Source organism: Carassius carassius, chromosome 8 (genome assembly GCF_963082965.1).
Source record: "Carassius carassius chromosome 8, fCarCar2.1, whole genome shotgun sequence".
Taxonomy (NCBI): domain Eukaryota; kingdom Metazoa; phylum Chordata; class Actinopteri; order Cypriniformes; family Cyprinidae; genus Carassius; species Carassius carassius.
The window spans coordinates 33,014,540-33,029,567 of record NC_081762.1 but is presented as its reverse complement, the minus strand read 5'-3'; the positions used below and the strand labels follow the sequence as shown (position 1 = coordinate 33,029,567).

Here is a 15,028-nt window from a genome sequence, read left to right as displayed (position 1 = left end):
TACCATAGTTCAAAATAATAGCATTTATCTGAAATAGGAAGCTTTTGTAACATTATACACTACATTTGAAAGTGATAGCATACTTTTCCCTCAGCAAGATTTCATGTTTTCTTGCGTTGGCAGGATGTTGGACTCATGAACAATAATCACGTTGTTTGAATTCACCAAAACGGATTTGCCGAAATTAAAACGTTAGCGCGAGTCCGGAATCCCCGGATCGAACCGGGAGCGACCAGACAGCAGAGGATTCTGTTCGCAAATCAAACTGTAATTTGTCCCAAAAAAATAATTAATTCTCAATTTAGTTGGTTATTGTCTGATGCGCGTGAGTGTGGGCTGTGATTGGATGATGCGGTGTTGTGATCATTCTCAAGTGTCATGTTGCGGTTGTATCAGTCAGTGGTTAGATCAGTAGCAGTCTATTTAATCAGGACATGGGAGGTCCCGTACGGGACAAATAAATTTGACCCAAAATTCGGGACAGTTGGCAACCCTACTAACATTAGAAAATTAGGTAACGTTAGCTAACATGAGCCAGAAAGCCTCCAAGATCTTACCTAGTAAGATCCATTTTACACTACTTTAAGTGTTTTACAAAACTATTTAATGTGGTATGTAACTACATAACGTAAGTTAAAGTTAGCGTGTAGTTAACGTAACATACTTGCCACGTCAATAATTCTGGCTCGGTGCACCGGCCAGGGTTGGCGGCCTTTTCGCCATTCCACCAGCTTCTCGGTTTCTGCAGTCCATTCAAGAAATTCTTTAACCGAAAAATTCCGGACACAGTCGATGGCCAGAATACTATGGGCCCCTCTATCCTCACCCTCAGTCCATTCAAGTAGGACGTAGCGGAACTCCAACGCTGATATCGCCATTTTTACTCCCCAGCCGTTATCTTTCGGCGCGAAACTTAAGATAGCGCGCTGGGCCGCGTGCGGATGACGTCATCAACTACGCAGCGCGCTAGGCCGCATGCGGGTGACGTCATCACGCGACGCTGTAGCGGCCGATCGGTATCAGCAAGAGTGGAGAAATGCTTGCCAGTATAAATAACGTTAAGGAAATAAGACGCAATTAGAGAAAAGCAATAGATATGGATCCAATACGTTACAAAAGGTACCTCGTTGACGATGAAGCACCCGTTCCAAAAAGAACAGAGAGAAGACGTAAACGAAAGTAAGTATTGTCAAAACGTACTAGAAGCTAGTTTGCTAAGTTAGCCAGCTAACAAAGCTAAAGATAATTTCCTATACCATGTTAACATATTGTGGCATAATTTCCCTTAATGTATGTTAAGTATGTTTGTAAAATAAAAAATAAGTAAAGAAATAAAGAAAACTGTTAAAGTTGGAACTCTAGCCAGGAAAATATTTAACTTTTTGAATCTAACGTTACAGTCTTAAAGGTTTCACATCATGAATGGAATTTACCTATTTGTACAATCAGTCATATCAATCCTATTATATTGAGTGATGCATGAAGTGTTTTAACATTACCACAACATTTTTGTTAGGAAAATTTCTGAAGATATGGGTGATGATGAAGAAGCTATGGCCTCATCTTCTACAACTCCGTAAGTAGAAAACACGCACACACACACATTAGGCCTACATATTTCTTGATCAAGGATTTTTATTTTAGGTATCTCACCCAAGAGGACAATCAAGATGATTCGGTGTCTACTGCTTCTGATGACACAGTAAGTTGCTAAAAATGGCTAAAATATTCAAGTTAGGTGTTTTTTGTTTTGTTCGTCCATGCACACTAGTTACTGTAAATCATCATAAGATAATTCCACAACCCAAACTTCCACCTGATGTTGCTTAAAGTGGAGCACAAATTGGAAATACCATATTACTTTGTCCTTTCCATATTGCAGCGATACCCATGTTTTCATCTTGTTAGAAAAAAAAACAAAAAAAACATTAAGTTTTGATTCAGGTGCAAATGCAGCATCTCTCTCAGCTGGCCACATACAAAATGACAGAACCTGTCTCTCACTGTGTTTGGCCAGATGGAAATGGTGGTCAGGGCCTGATGTCACTCTTACGTCAACACAGGATAGTGGCACAAAAATATACATGTGGACAAAAGGGGGCACAGTTATTATTTTTTTAAATTAATTTATGATATAATGACAAAAAAATCAATGGAAAGGACTGTTACTGTACTGTGACTTCAAATGCAGGTGGTTTCCAACCACATGAAATGGTACATTTGTATGAGTCTGTGCAAATTTGGGTTTGCTAATCCAATGTTTTAAATTCACAGATGAACCAACCCATACCTAGCCCTAGCTCTTCACCTGGGGAGCCAGTAGAGGAACATCTAGAAGACCCCACAAGTCCAACTTTAGACCAGAAACCAACAAAAGAACAGGTGGAACTCCTGCTGCTGGCATTAAAACTCAAACACGGATTAACAAATAGAGCCTTGGAGGACATCATGCACCTTATCAACTTTAGTGCTGGTCCTGGTGGGGAATTGGTTAGTGGCTCAAAGTACCTTTTCTACAAAGCATTTGATTCAGTGAAAGACATATTAGAAGTACATTATGTGTGCAAGAGTTGCAACATAAGCATGCAGGAAGGTCCCTTTAATGTCAAGTGCCCAGTCTGTGACCAGGACACATCAAAAGCGTATGCACAAAAAGACCAGTGTTTTTTGTACTTGCCACTAAAATACCAAATAAAAAAACTGCTTGAGGACCACGAATTAGGGAAACACCTGAAACACCGTTTTGAGAAGAAGGATGCCTCCATCAAAGATATATATGATGGACATTTATACAAAACACTATCACCCCTTGCATCACCAGACAACATATCACTGACTTTCAACTGTGATGGAGTGCCAGTGCACAAATCAAACACAAAAAGTTTGTGGCCAATTTTGTGTACTGTTAATGAACTGCCAATACAACTACGTGCAAAACATGTTATGCTTTGTGGCCTGTGGTTTGGTCAAAACAAACCAAATATGAACACTTACATGAAACCATTCGTCGATGAATGCATAGAGTTGTACTCTAATGGTCTTGTATGGCAAAGTGAAACTGAGGAAGTTGTCACAAGTAAAGTACTGCTTACTACCATGGTGGCAGATTCCGTTGCTCGGCCAATGATTCAGAACTTTAAGCAGTTTAATGGAGAGTTTGGGTGTTCTTTTTGTATGCAGAAAGGAACAAGTGTGTTAAAACGCAGGGGGGCGTGTAAGGGCTTATCCCTATGAAAAAGCAGAGTTGAGGAATCCCTCCCAGACTGATGATCTGGTAGAAGAGGCTCTTGCTGGAAACCCCACTAAGGGAGTGAAAGGGCCTAGTATTTTGTCTTGTTTACCTGATTTTAATATCATTGACGGCTGTGTTCCAGATTATATGCACAGTGTGCTGCTGGGTGTAGCAAGAAGCATCACCACGCTGTGGTTTCATTCTGAAAACTACCAATCGCCATGGTATATCGGACGCTCGACAGAACAGATTGATAACATTTTAAGTTCTATTAAACCCCCCTGTAATGTTTCCCGTGTCCCCCGCTCAGTGAAAGAGAAAAAGTTCTGGAAGGCACACGAGTGGAACATGTGGTTGTTTTATTACAGCATACCAACATTGAAAGGGGTCTTACCTGAAAAATATCTAAAGCACTGGTTTAAGTTGGTAAAGGGGGTTTCTCTTCTACTCGGTGAGAATATATCACCACTGCACATATCAGAATCTGAGGAGTTGCTAACAGAGTTTGTTCAGGAAATGGAGACCCTTTATGGGATCAATAATGTCACTTTCAATGTACATTTGTGCCTTCATCTGCCCAATACTGTGAGGAACTGGGGTCCCCTCTGGGCACAGTCTGCATTTGTGTTTGAGTCATACAATGGGATCATTTTAGATATGATAAAGAGCAGCCAGGGAGTTTCTCTGCAGATAATGAAAACAGTTTGGCTACAGGTTGCCTTTCCATCATTTTCCCAAAAAACCATGGTGGCAGCTTCTGATGATTACTTGGCTCTCTTAGAGTCTTTTTCAGTTGAGGAAAAAAAGGTGCAGGAAGTAAGTCGCTCTCATGGTGTTACATCTCTGGGTAGGCCTAAAATTTGTATGATCAAAAATGAGGATTTTCTGGCCTTGAACAGCATCAGCAACCTAGGAAATAGAGTCACTGTGAAGTATTTTTGCAGAGTAGTGGTTAATGCTGAAATAGTTCATTCACAAAACTACTCGCGTACTTTTCGGAGAAACTCGTACACTGTCATTCTTTCTGATCGAGAGGAAAGTATTTTCTCTGTGAAGACATTCATTGTCTGTGATCTGGGGCAGGGGGAGACATGTTATGCAGTGGGGAAGTACTACCAAAAAGTGAAACAGGACATCTGCAGTCAGTTCAAGAATCCTTGTTATTTCATCCCTATAGGGAAAAGTCTGGGGCCTTTAGTTGCTATACAAGCATCTCAGATAAAACAAAAGTGTCTGTTCATTAAAACTGTGAGCAGAAATGTTGACATTGTCTTCAAATTCATTAACCACAGTGAAATGCTCAGATAGATGTGGGATGATGATTATTACTTGAATGTTTGTTCTATGTATTTTTATTTTATTTTTTTGTTGTTGCTACATTTAGACTGTAATGACCTTTCAGCCACATTCATCTAGAAACTGCATGAAGACAATACAGAAAACATTGCATTTTGTATTGCATTTGGTGGATGTAATCGTGAATGTGTGGATGTGTATGAACTGTAATGTGAATCTGGAAGTGACTTGAAATTGGAAAAAAGGCTTGATTGACAAAATAAAAACATGACAAACCATTTTGTTATACATTTCCTTCTTTTCCACTTACTTCATACAAGAAAGAATTGACCTTGTAAATGTTTCAGGAAAACGTGTAGACATCATCATTTTCCATCTCCTCTCACTTAATTGTCATAGTTCAATTCCATAACATGCCAATTACATGTGATACCAATTTCATGTGTTTGCACATACATAAGTTCTTGCATATTTTTTTTTAGTTAGTTCTTAGTTATTGCCTTGGTAATAGAAAATAGGAGCTAGGCATCATGTATTACAGTTGCCAAAGTGAGATATGAGCTACAAAATGTAGCATGTAAATATGTATGTAAATATAGGGTATGTAAATACTTGTATGTAAATATAGGGCTTATATGTGGATATAGAAGGAGACCTATATGGCCTGTATATGCACATATATGCGCCTCAATTTTGCCTATATGTGGCATATACGCATATATGCAGCATATATATGATCATATATATGCATATATGCTGTATATATGCAGCATATATGTGCATATATGCTGCATATATACAGCATGAATGCACTTATATGCTGCATATAGGTTTTTCATATATGTGCATATATCCACATATAGGTTCTTTCCATGTGGGTATGGACAAGAAGTGAAGCAAACAGCAGTTGTGAGGTTTCTGGGTATATGGATGGATTTGAAATTGAATTTTAGTATGCATATCCAGAAACCGGTAGACAAATGCAAAAAAGCATTAAATTTCATGAGGTGTTTAGCAGGAGTTGATTGGGGAGCATGTCGCCAGTCTCTTAAAATAATATATTGTGCTCTAATAAGATCAGCAATAGATTATGGCAGTATGGTATATTGCACTGCATCCAAAACACAACTCATAAAAATAGAGGCAATTCAGTCACAAGCTTTGCGAGTTTGTTGTGGAGCGTTTAGATCCTCTCCAATAACAGCAGTGCAAGTAGAGATGGGTGTAATGCCTCAAGTAATTCGTAGGCTCAAGTTAAAGATGAGGTATTTTATAAGTATAAAGGGACACTTGGACAGTCACCCAGTTAAAATGGTGTTGGAGGATTGTTGGGAATATGGACATAAAAAGTTATCAAGTTTTGGATGGAAGGCCAGTGAGGAAGCCCGGAGAATGGGATTAAGTGACTTCAATGTTGCTCCTACTGTGGCTAGGTCAGCAATTCCTCCTTGGCTTTTCCCAATGCCTTTGATTGATACTCAATTGCTTAAAGAAAAGCATAACAATACAAATGGATTAGGAAATTTTAATATACAGCAATACATTGATCAAACTTATTATAGTGCAGTTCAAATATACACTGATGGTTCAAAAGAGCCAGAATTTGGGAAAACAGCAGTAGCGGTATATATTCCACTTTTTAACATTAGAATAGCAAAAAGAATATCAGATTATCTTTCAGTATTCACTGCAGAAATTATTGCAATATGTCTAGCACTTCAGTGGATAGAAGAAATCCAACCAACAAGGGTAGTGATATGTACAGATTCTTTATCCGCACTAAATAGCTTGGAAAGTGGAACATCATCAGCAAGGCAAGACATGATAAATGAAGTAATGCAGAGTCTTTACAGAACAAGACAGTATGGACTTCTGGTAAATCTTGTATGGGATCCATCGCATATGGGTGTGAAAGGAAATGAGGAGGCTGATAATCAGGCTAAACAGGCATTAAACCATTTACAAATTGACATTGAAGTGGCATTAAGTAAAACAGAAATTAAAGTTATAATAGCTAAACAAATACAGGAAATTTGGCAGAAAGAATGGAATGAAGGAAAGAAAGGTAGACATTTTTACTGCATTCAAGGAAAAGTTGGGTCAGAGAGAAGAAGATTCGGAAACAGGAAAGAGGATGTTTTAATAACAAGAATGCGTATTGGACATTGTTTATTAAATCAAAGCTTACAAAGAATTGGTAAACATGAGAATGGAAATTGTGACAAATGTGGGTTAGTTGAAAATATAGAGCATGTCCTTTTAGAATGCCAAGCTTATGAAAGAGAGCGGTCCCAGTTAAGACATGCTTTAAGAAGTGTAGGAATCAATGAGTTGACACTTCAGGTTCTCCTAGGACAAGGTGCGAAACAATCAAGAGTTTATCATGAGTTATTTATATTTTTAAAGGAAACAGGATTATTTAATAGGATTTAAAACTCCATTATGTGTAAATTTTATATGGATATATATATATAATTTTTTTTTTTTTTTTTTTTAAGAGTAGATCTAGTTTAAACTTCCTTTCCAAATATGCGCTTCACACTCCATTTCAGTAGGTGGCGGGAATGCACCTTTTAAGTTGGTTTGCCAACCGCCATTAAATCCTAGAAGAAGAAGAAGAAGAAGAAGCCTCCAGGACAGGTTTGAAAACCACTGCTTTAGGGAACTGTGCGTAAAATGGCACTGTTTTGCAACCAATTTGCACAGGACCATGTCTGAAATACTTTTTGGCACATGTGAGCCCAAAAAAAGCTAACGTGGGAGTGTGGCAGCATTGCGTCACGCTCAGTCGGTCTCTTTAGGGCAATGGTTTTCAAACCTTTCCTGGAGGCACCCCTGCCTAAGGATGGCTGAAGCGAAACAGTCGTTCCGAAGCTTTGCGAGATCCCGAAGCGCAGATGTGTCGAAACACTGATCCGAAGCGTGATTCGAAACACCCATGTCACGTGACTATGACCAAACGAAGCCTCGAAGTGTTTTACTAATTGTTTCATCAGGTGTGGTCCGCCGAATCAGCGTTTGATTGGAACGGTCGGGAACAGACCACACAATCGCACATCTGTATAAAAGTGAAATAAACGCATTTAGACCTCGTGGGTTTTTGTGATAGGAGTTTGACTTTGAGATAGCGGATTTTTGGTGATATAGTGACATAGTGCGATTTGATTAGTTATAGGCAATTTAGACTTACATTTAAATTTACACAACACATTGACTGAGAGGCTAGAGACAGACAGAGTATACATATAGTGACACATTAATAGATACATAGATATAAATATATATAGACAGCTAGATTAATAGATAGATACATATATAGATAGATTATAGATACATATATAAATACATATATTATAGATAGATACATATATAGATACATAGATTATAGATACATATCTAGATACATAGATCGATTCATATATAGATAGATAGATTTGGATAGATAGATAAAATGGAAGCTCCCCAGAAGAGATGCCGTACATCTGTGGTGTGGGAGCATTTCCATTTAGAAACCCCAAATAAAGTGAGATGTGTGTATTGTGATCGGCAGCTAGCCTACTGCAACAATACATCATCCATGATGCGCCATTTGAGGAGCACTCATCCTGCCATTTTGCAGGGTGCAGAGGATGGCATTCCCCCTGTACCTATGCCTGCTACTGACACTGCTGGGCCATCTAAGCAAGGTATGCATTGTTTGGGATATAATTATAATTGAAATATAATTACACATTACAACCTTTTGGGACACTGTTTATAAAGTTTATAAGTTATATAAAGCACTGATTATAAATACTGGAAGGTTTCCAAATAATGAACCAGTAGGCTATACTTTTAATAGATGTGCACTAATTGAAGCTGTATTTTTCCAATGTATTTGTCTGAAAGTATGTTTTGTCTTCTCTTTTAAAAGTCAGACAGAGGGAATTGGATGAGGCTCTTTTAAACATGGTGGTGAAGGATCTGCAGCCCTTCACCATCGTGGACGATGAGGGATTCAGGGCATTTGTGAACAAGCTTGATCCAAGCTATGTCCTCCCATCCCGGAAGGTGCTTAAAATAATGGTCAGCGAAAAGTACAACAAAGCCAAGGAGAAGACAATGGAGGACCTACAAAAGGCCGAATTTGTTAGCCTTACAGCTGACATGTGGTCCTCCATTAATATGGATGGATATCTTGGTGTGACTTGCCATTACATAAAACCAGAGGCAAAAATGGCAACTGTTGTACTGGGTGTAAGGAGGTTTTACCAAACCCACACAGCCCAGCATCTCATGGAGGCTAAAGCCTTGCTAATGGCTGAGTGGGGAATAACCTCCAAAGTTCAGTGCATGGTGACTGACAATGCATCTAACATGATCCTAAGTGCCCAGCTACTCCACCTTCGCCATGTCCCATGTTTTGCTCATACTTTAAATTTGATTGTGAAAAAGGCACTAGATCAAACCCCAGTCATCAATGAAATACGCCAGAAGGCCAGAAAGATAGTGGGGTTGTTCAGATCCAGCTGCAAAGCAAAGGACAAGCTTGTGGAGATGCAGAGCTTGATGGGAAGACCAACTCTGAAACTGATACAGGAGGTTGACACGAGATGGAACAGCACATTTGACATGCTACAGCGCTTGTATGACCAACGTGAACCAGTGGCTGCTGCACTTTCCAACTTAAACAACGATACTGCTCCCCTGACAAGTATTGATTATGACATTATTGAACAATCATTGTCAATACTGCAACCATTCAAACTCGCAACAACAGAGATGTCAGAGGAAAAGAGAGTGTCTGCTTCAAAGCTTATACCACTGTACAGGATGTTGCAGCACAAGCTTGCACAGAAAAAAGGAAATGCAACGCAGGAATCAACTGTTCAATTAGGTAGGCCACAATGACCATACTACCCATGTGATTGGCCATAACTGTCATATTATTGTCATTATTATAAATATGTGTTTCTCCTGTTTTGGCTCATAGGCTCACATCTGCAAGAAGGTCTGCACTCCAGATGTGGAGGTTATGAGAGTTTTAGAGCCTTGGCACTGGCTACACTGCTGGACCCAAGGTTCAAAAATGTGGCATTTGGAAATGCTGCCAAAGCCCAGGAAGCTGAAAAGCATATCACACTGGAGTGTGCTTCACTGATGCGTTCAAACACAAATCCTGGTGAGCAGTTTCAGTCTGTGTTATGTTATGTAATCTGAATCATGTAATATAATATATCCTTCATATATGCCGTCAGTTTAGGATTTGTTACTAATTGCTGTTTTCATTTTTATTCAGACCCAGAAATGTCAACATCACACCCATCATCATCATCATCATCATCATCACCATCACCATCACCATCACCATCACCATCAACATCAACACCAGTAGAAACACAGGACAGTTTATGGGAACTTTTTGATACTCGCATCCATCAAACCAAGATGATACACAATGCTACAGCTGATGCCACAGTGGAAGTGAAAAAATACATCAACGATGCGTATTTGCCCAGAACTCATGATCCACTAACTTACTGGAAAGAGAGAGCAGTAATCTTTCCTCATTTGTATGTCCTTGAAAAAAAATATCTTTGTATGCCAGCAACAAGTGTCCCTTGTGAGAGGATTTTTTCAAAGGCTGGAGAAATTATCTGTAAAAAAAGAAGTAGGCTAAGTCCTTCCACAGCAGATAAATTAATATTTTTGAATAAAAATCTCTAAAAAAGTGAGACATTGTGGCTTGATTTCTTTTATTAATATTCATTTTTCATGACCAAAATAACATTATGCACAGTGAGGAGCCTATAGGTTACAAGCTTCACATATTAGAACATTATAATAATAAAAAAACAACACATTTTTTTAATGGCTCGTCAAGGTTGTTTCAGATCAACACCTGCAAGTGACCACTAGGTGTCACCGTTGAGACGGGTGTCGGATTGATTCGAAGCCTCGAAACAATATGGCACATTTGGTTCAACTGTTTCATTGGTTCACGAGGCCTCGATTTTGCCATCACTACTTTTCGGCACCTTTTAGTCCAAAAAAATTAACTAACGTAGAGATTGTGGATTATTGCATCGATGCTCAGTCTGTCTCTTTAGGGCAGTGGTTCTCAAACCTGTCCTGGAGGCACCCCTGCCCTGCACATTTTTATTGTCTCCCTTATTAGACACACCCAAATAAGGTCTCGCAGTCTCTACTAATGAGCTGATGATTTGAAACAGGTGTGTTAGATGAGGGAAACATTCAAAATGTGAAGGGCAGGGGTGCCTCCAGGACAGGTTTGAAAACCACTGCTTTAGGGAACTGTGCGTAAAATGGCACTGTTTTGCAACCAATTTGCACAGGACCATGTCTGAAATACTTTTTGGCAGCTATGAGCCCAATAAAAGCTAACGTGGGAGTGTGGCAGCATTGCGTCAACGCTCAGTCGGTCTCTTTAGGGCAATGGTTTTCAAACCTTTCCTGGAGGCACCCCTGCCCTGAACATTTTGTATGTCTCCCTTATTAGACACACCCAAATCAGGTCTTGCAGTCTCTACTAATGAGCTGATGATTTGAAACAGGTGTGTTAGATGAGGGGAAATGCGAAATGTGCAGGGCAGGGATGCCTCCAGGACAGGATTGAAAACCATTGATCTAGGGATGTGTGAGTAAAAGGGCAGGAGCCAATTTGGAGAATGCAGGCATCGATCCCACTACCTCTCGCATGCTAAGCAAGCGCTCTACCATTTGAGCTAATTCCCCTGGCCTTTCAAGAATGACGAGCATAGCTGGGAATGATGGGTTTGATGCAAAGAGGCTGTCCCTCCTCTGGGCTTGCTCCTTTGCACTGGCCGAGATTATGTTGTCGAATTAACAAAGAGATTAAGCTTTTGTGTTTAAGGACCTTCTCGGTCTTTTTACGCCAGTATGCATGTGTATGGATTCTTGAATTATGTAGGCTACCTTGGAACACTCGGATCATGCAGACAACTTCTCACCTCTTTTGCTCACACTGACTTAAAGTCTAAGGAAGCGGTTCTCAATTCTAGTCCTCGCTCCCACCAGGTCTGCATGTTTTGCATGTCTCTCTTTGTTAGCACACCTGATTCGGATAATCAGCTCATTAGAAGTGAGCTCATAGTGATTGACATGGTCTCTACACACTGTTCATTGCTCCCCACTCCCTGAGCAGGGGAAATCCGTCAAAGTATACTTCATTTTGGAACATTGGTTCACGGATTTGTGCTGCGCAACTTCTTCACACATATAGAAGTGTGACATCATTTACCTCGATACACCACTGTATTACTCACTATGAATTGAACGTATACATACGCTTTGAACTTGAATCACGGAGGGATGTCATGTGATGTCCAGTTCTCAGGGCACTTACGTTCGAATGGAACAAATGTCTGAAGCTATACGAGAAACTTACAAAATGTGAAGAGCAGGGGGCGCGAGGACTGGAATTGAGGCCCGCTAATCTAAGTGACATCTGACCATTTCAGCTGTCCTCCCTAACATCCCTCTACATGTTAGATACAGCCCCATTTTTAGGTCAATTAAGAGGCAAACTTGCATTCGTTAGCCTTTCACACTGTCTCGAGGACTTTGATTGCTTCCACGTTAGTTCATGTTCCTTCTTTTATGGTTGCTGAAATAGCTATTTTTTCTTGTCTTTGGGCCTTCTTGTCAGTGCCTTTCACACTGTCTGGTCTAGGGGTATGATTCTCGCTTTGGGTGCGAGAGGGCCCGGGTTCAAATCCCGGACGAGCCCTTGTTCAGGTTAAAATGTTAAGCTTTATTGTCTCATTGCATTCACAAACATTATGGCAGGTTTTTTCCGATCAGGCAGACACGGATGGCTAAGACAGGCCGGTTAGCTCAGCTGGTTAGAGCGTGGTGCTAATAACGCCAAGGTCTTGGGTTTGATCCCCATACTGGCCAGCTGTTTTTATTGTCTGGTGGCTCATCTCTGCTGTGCTCTTCAGCTCCGACAAAGAGTAGGGTGATCTCACTGAAATCCCTGCTTGCTAAGCAGAGGTTTGTTGTAGCCGGAATAGCTCAGTTGGGAGAGCGTTAGACTGAAGATCTAAAGGTCCCTGGTTCAATCCCGGGTTTCGGCAACATCTCCCACACTTTTCCCTTTTTTGAGGCGGGCCATTGACCAATAATCACTGGGTTCCAACCTCTCTGTATAACTGCTTCCCCACAGCCAGAGAGGTATCTGTTTCCAAGTTGGCTTCCAACCAAGCAGTTTCGATCCATGGTGTAATGGCACTCTGGGCTTTGAATCCAGCGATCTGAGTTCGAATCTCGGTGGAGCCTGTGTGCTTTCTTGTCGCAGGAAAAGATAAAACAGCACTAGCTTGGCGATGGTGCCAGTGTTTGTAGCCCTGTGAGCAACAGCTGCACCAGTTAAGGTTCCATGGTGTAATGGTTAGCACTCTGGACTCTGAATCCAGTGATCCGAGTTCAAATCTCGGTGGGACCTATTTTGCAACCAGTTTGCGCAGGACAATGTCTGAAATACTTTTCGGCAGCTTTTAGTCCAAAAAAATTAACTAATGTAGAGAGTGTGGCCACATTGCATCGATGCTCAGTCTGTCTCTTTAGGGCAGTGTTTTTCAAACCTGTCCTGGAGGCACCCCTGCCCTGCACATTTTTATTGTCTCCCTTATTAGACACACCCAAATAAGGTCTCGCGGTCTCTACTAATGAGCTGATGATTTGAAACAGGTGTGTTAGATGAGGGAAACATTCAAAATGTGAAGGGCAGGGGTGCCTCCAGGACAGGTTTGAAAACCACTGTTTTAGGGAACTGTGCGTAATATGGCACTGTTTTGCAACCAATTTGCACAGGACCATGTCTGAAATACTTTTTGGCAGCTGTGAGCCCAAAAAAAGCTAACGTGGGAGTGTGGCAGCATTGCGTCAACGCTCAGTCGGTCTCTTTAGGGCAATGGTTTTCAAACCTTTCTTGGAGGCACCCCTGCCCTGAACATTTTGTATGTCTCCCTTATTAGACACACCCAAATCAGGTCTTGCAGTCTCTACTAATGAGCTGATGATTTGAAACAGGTGTGTTAGATGAGGGGAAATGCGAAATGTGCAGGGCAGGGATGCCTCCAGGACAGGATTGAAAACCACTGATCTAGGGATGTGTGAGTAAAAGGGCAGGAGCCAACTTGGAGAATGCGGGCATCGATCCCACTACCTCTCGCATGCTAAGCGAGCGCTCTACCATTTCAGCTAATTCCCCTGGCCTTTCAAGAATGATGAGCATAGCTGGGAATGACGGGTTTGATGCAAAGAGGCTGTCCCTCCTCTGGGCTTGCTCCTTTGCACTGGCCGAGATTATGTTGTCGAATTTACAAAGAGATTAAGCTTTTGTGTTTAAGGACCTTCTCGGTCTTGTTACGCCAGTATGCATGTGTATGGATTCTTGTATTATGTAGGCTACCTTGGAACACTCGGGTCATGCACACAACTTCTCACCTCTTTTGCTCACACTGACTTAAAGTCTAAGGAAGCGGTTCTCAATTCTAGTCCTCGCTTCCCCCAGGTCTGCATGTTTTGCATGTCTCTCTTTGTTAGCACACCTGATTCAGATAATCAGCTCATTAGAAGTGAGCTCCTAGCGAATGACATGGTCCCTACACAGTGTTCATTGCTCCCCACTCCCTGAGCAGGGGAAATCCGTCAAAGTATACTTCACTTTGGAACATTGGTTCACGGATTTGTGCTGCGCAAATTCTTCACACATGGAGAAGTGTGACATCATTTACCTCTGTATACCTCGATACACCACTGTATTACTCACTATGAATTGAACGTATACATACGCTTTGAACTTGAATCACGGAGGGATGTCATGTGATGTCCAGTTCTCAGGGCACTTACGTTCGAATGGAACAAATGTCTGAAGCTATACAAGAAACTTACAAAATGTGAAGAGCAGGGGGCGCGAGGACTTGAATTGAGACCCGCTGGTCTAAGTGACATCTGACCGTTTCAGCTGTCCTCCCTAACATCCCTCTACATGTTAGATACAGCCCCATTTTTAGGTCAATTAAGAGGCCAACTTGCATTCGTTAGCCTTTCACACTGTCTCGAGGACTTTGATTGCTTCCACGTTAGTTCATGTTCCTTCTTTTGTTCATTCAAAATATATAGATGTCTTCATCATTTAATGCTCTCTTAGCTTTTATTTAAACCAGTGTTTTTGATAATATCAGCAGGTCTCATCTCAGCCAGAAGATCTCCCCCTTCTGTGGCCACAGACAATGCCACAGCAAGACCAGAAGTGGGTGTCGGAAGCACTTTTTAGGGTTGGTGCAAAGGGAAAGCTGGAGCTGCGTGAAAACCTACAGTTGTGGTATCACCCCCCTCCACCAGCCCTGTTGTACCACCAAGCTCCAACACCTGATTTTTTTCACAGCTTCTCTTGCTCTGGATGCCATATAAGCTGTGGAAGGTGCGGCTCCAGTGTACTAACCCTGCCTGTGCCACGCAACAGCTGTGTGG

General features: G+C 41.1%; 3 non-coding genes across 3 annotated transcripts; all 3 read left to right on the top strand.

The window, feature by feature from the left end:
• Window positions 1-12,374: 12,374 nt before the first annotated feature.
• On the top strand, window positions 12,375-12,448 carry trnai-aau (transfer RNA isoleucine (anticodon AAU)). Its single transcript has one exon. It is a non-coding gene; the product is annotated as a tRNA-Ile (tRNA).
• A 106-nt stretch (window positions 12,449-12,554) lies between these two features.
• On the top strand, window positions 12,555-12,627 carry trnaf-gaa (transfer RNA phenylalanine (anticodon GAA)). Its single transcript has one exon. It is a non-coding gene; the product is annotated as a tRNA-Phe (tRNA).
• A 296-nt stretch (window positions 12,628-12,923) lies between these two features.
• On the top strand, window positions 12,924-12,995 carry trnaq-cug (transfer RNA glutamine (anticodon CUG)). The gene has a single exon. It is a non-coding gene; the product is annotated as a tRNA-Gln (tRNA).
• The last annotated feature ends 2,033 nt before the right edge of the window (window positions 12,996-15,028 follow it).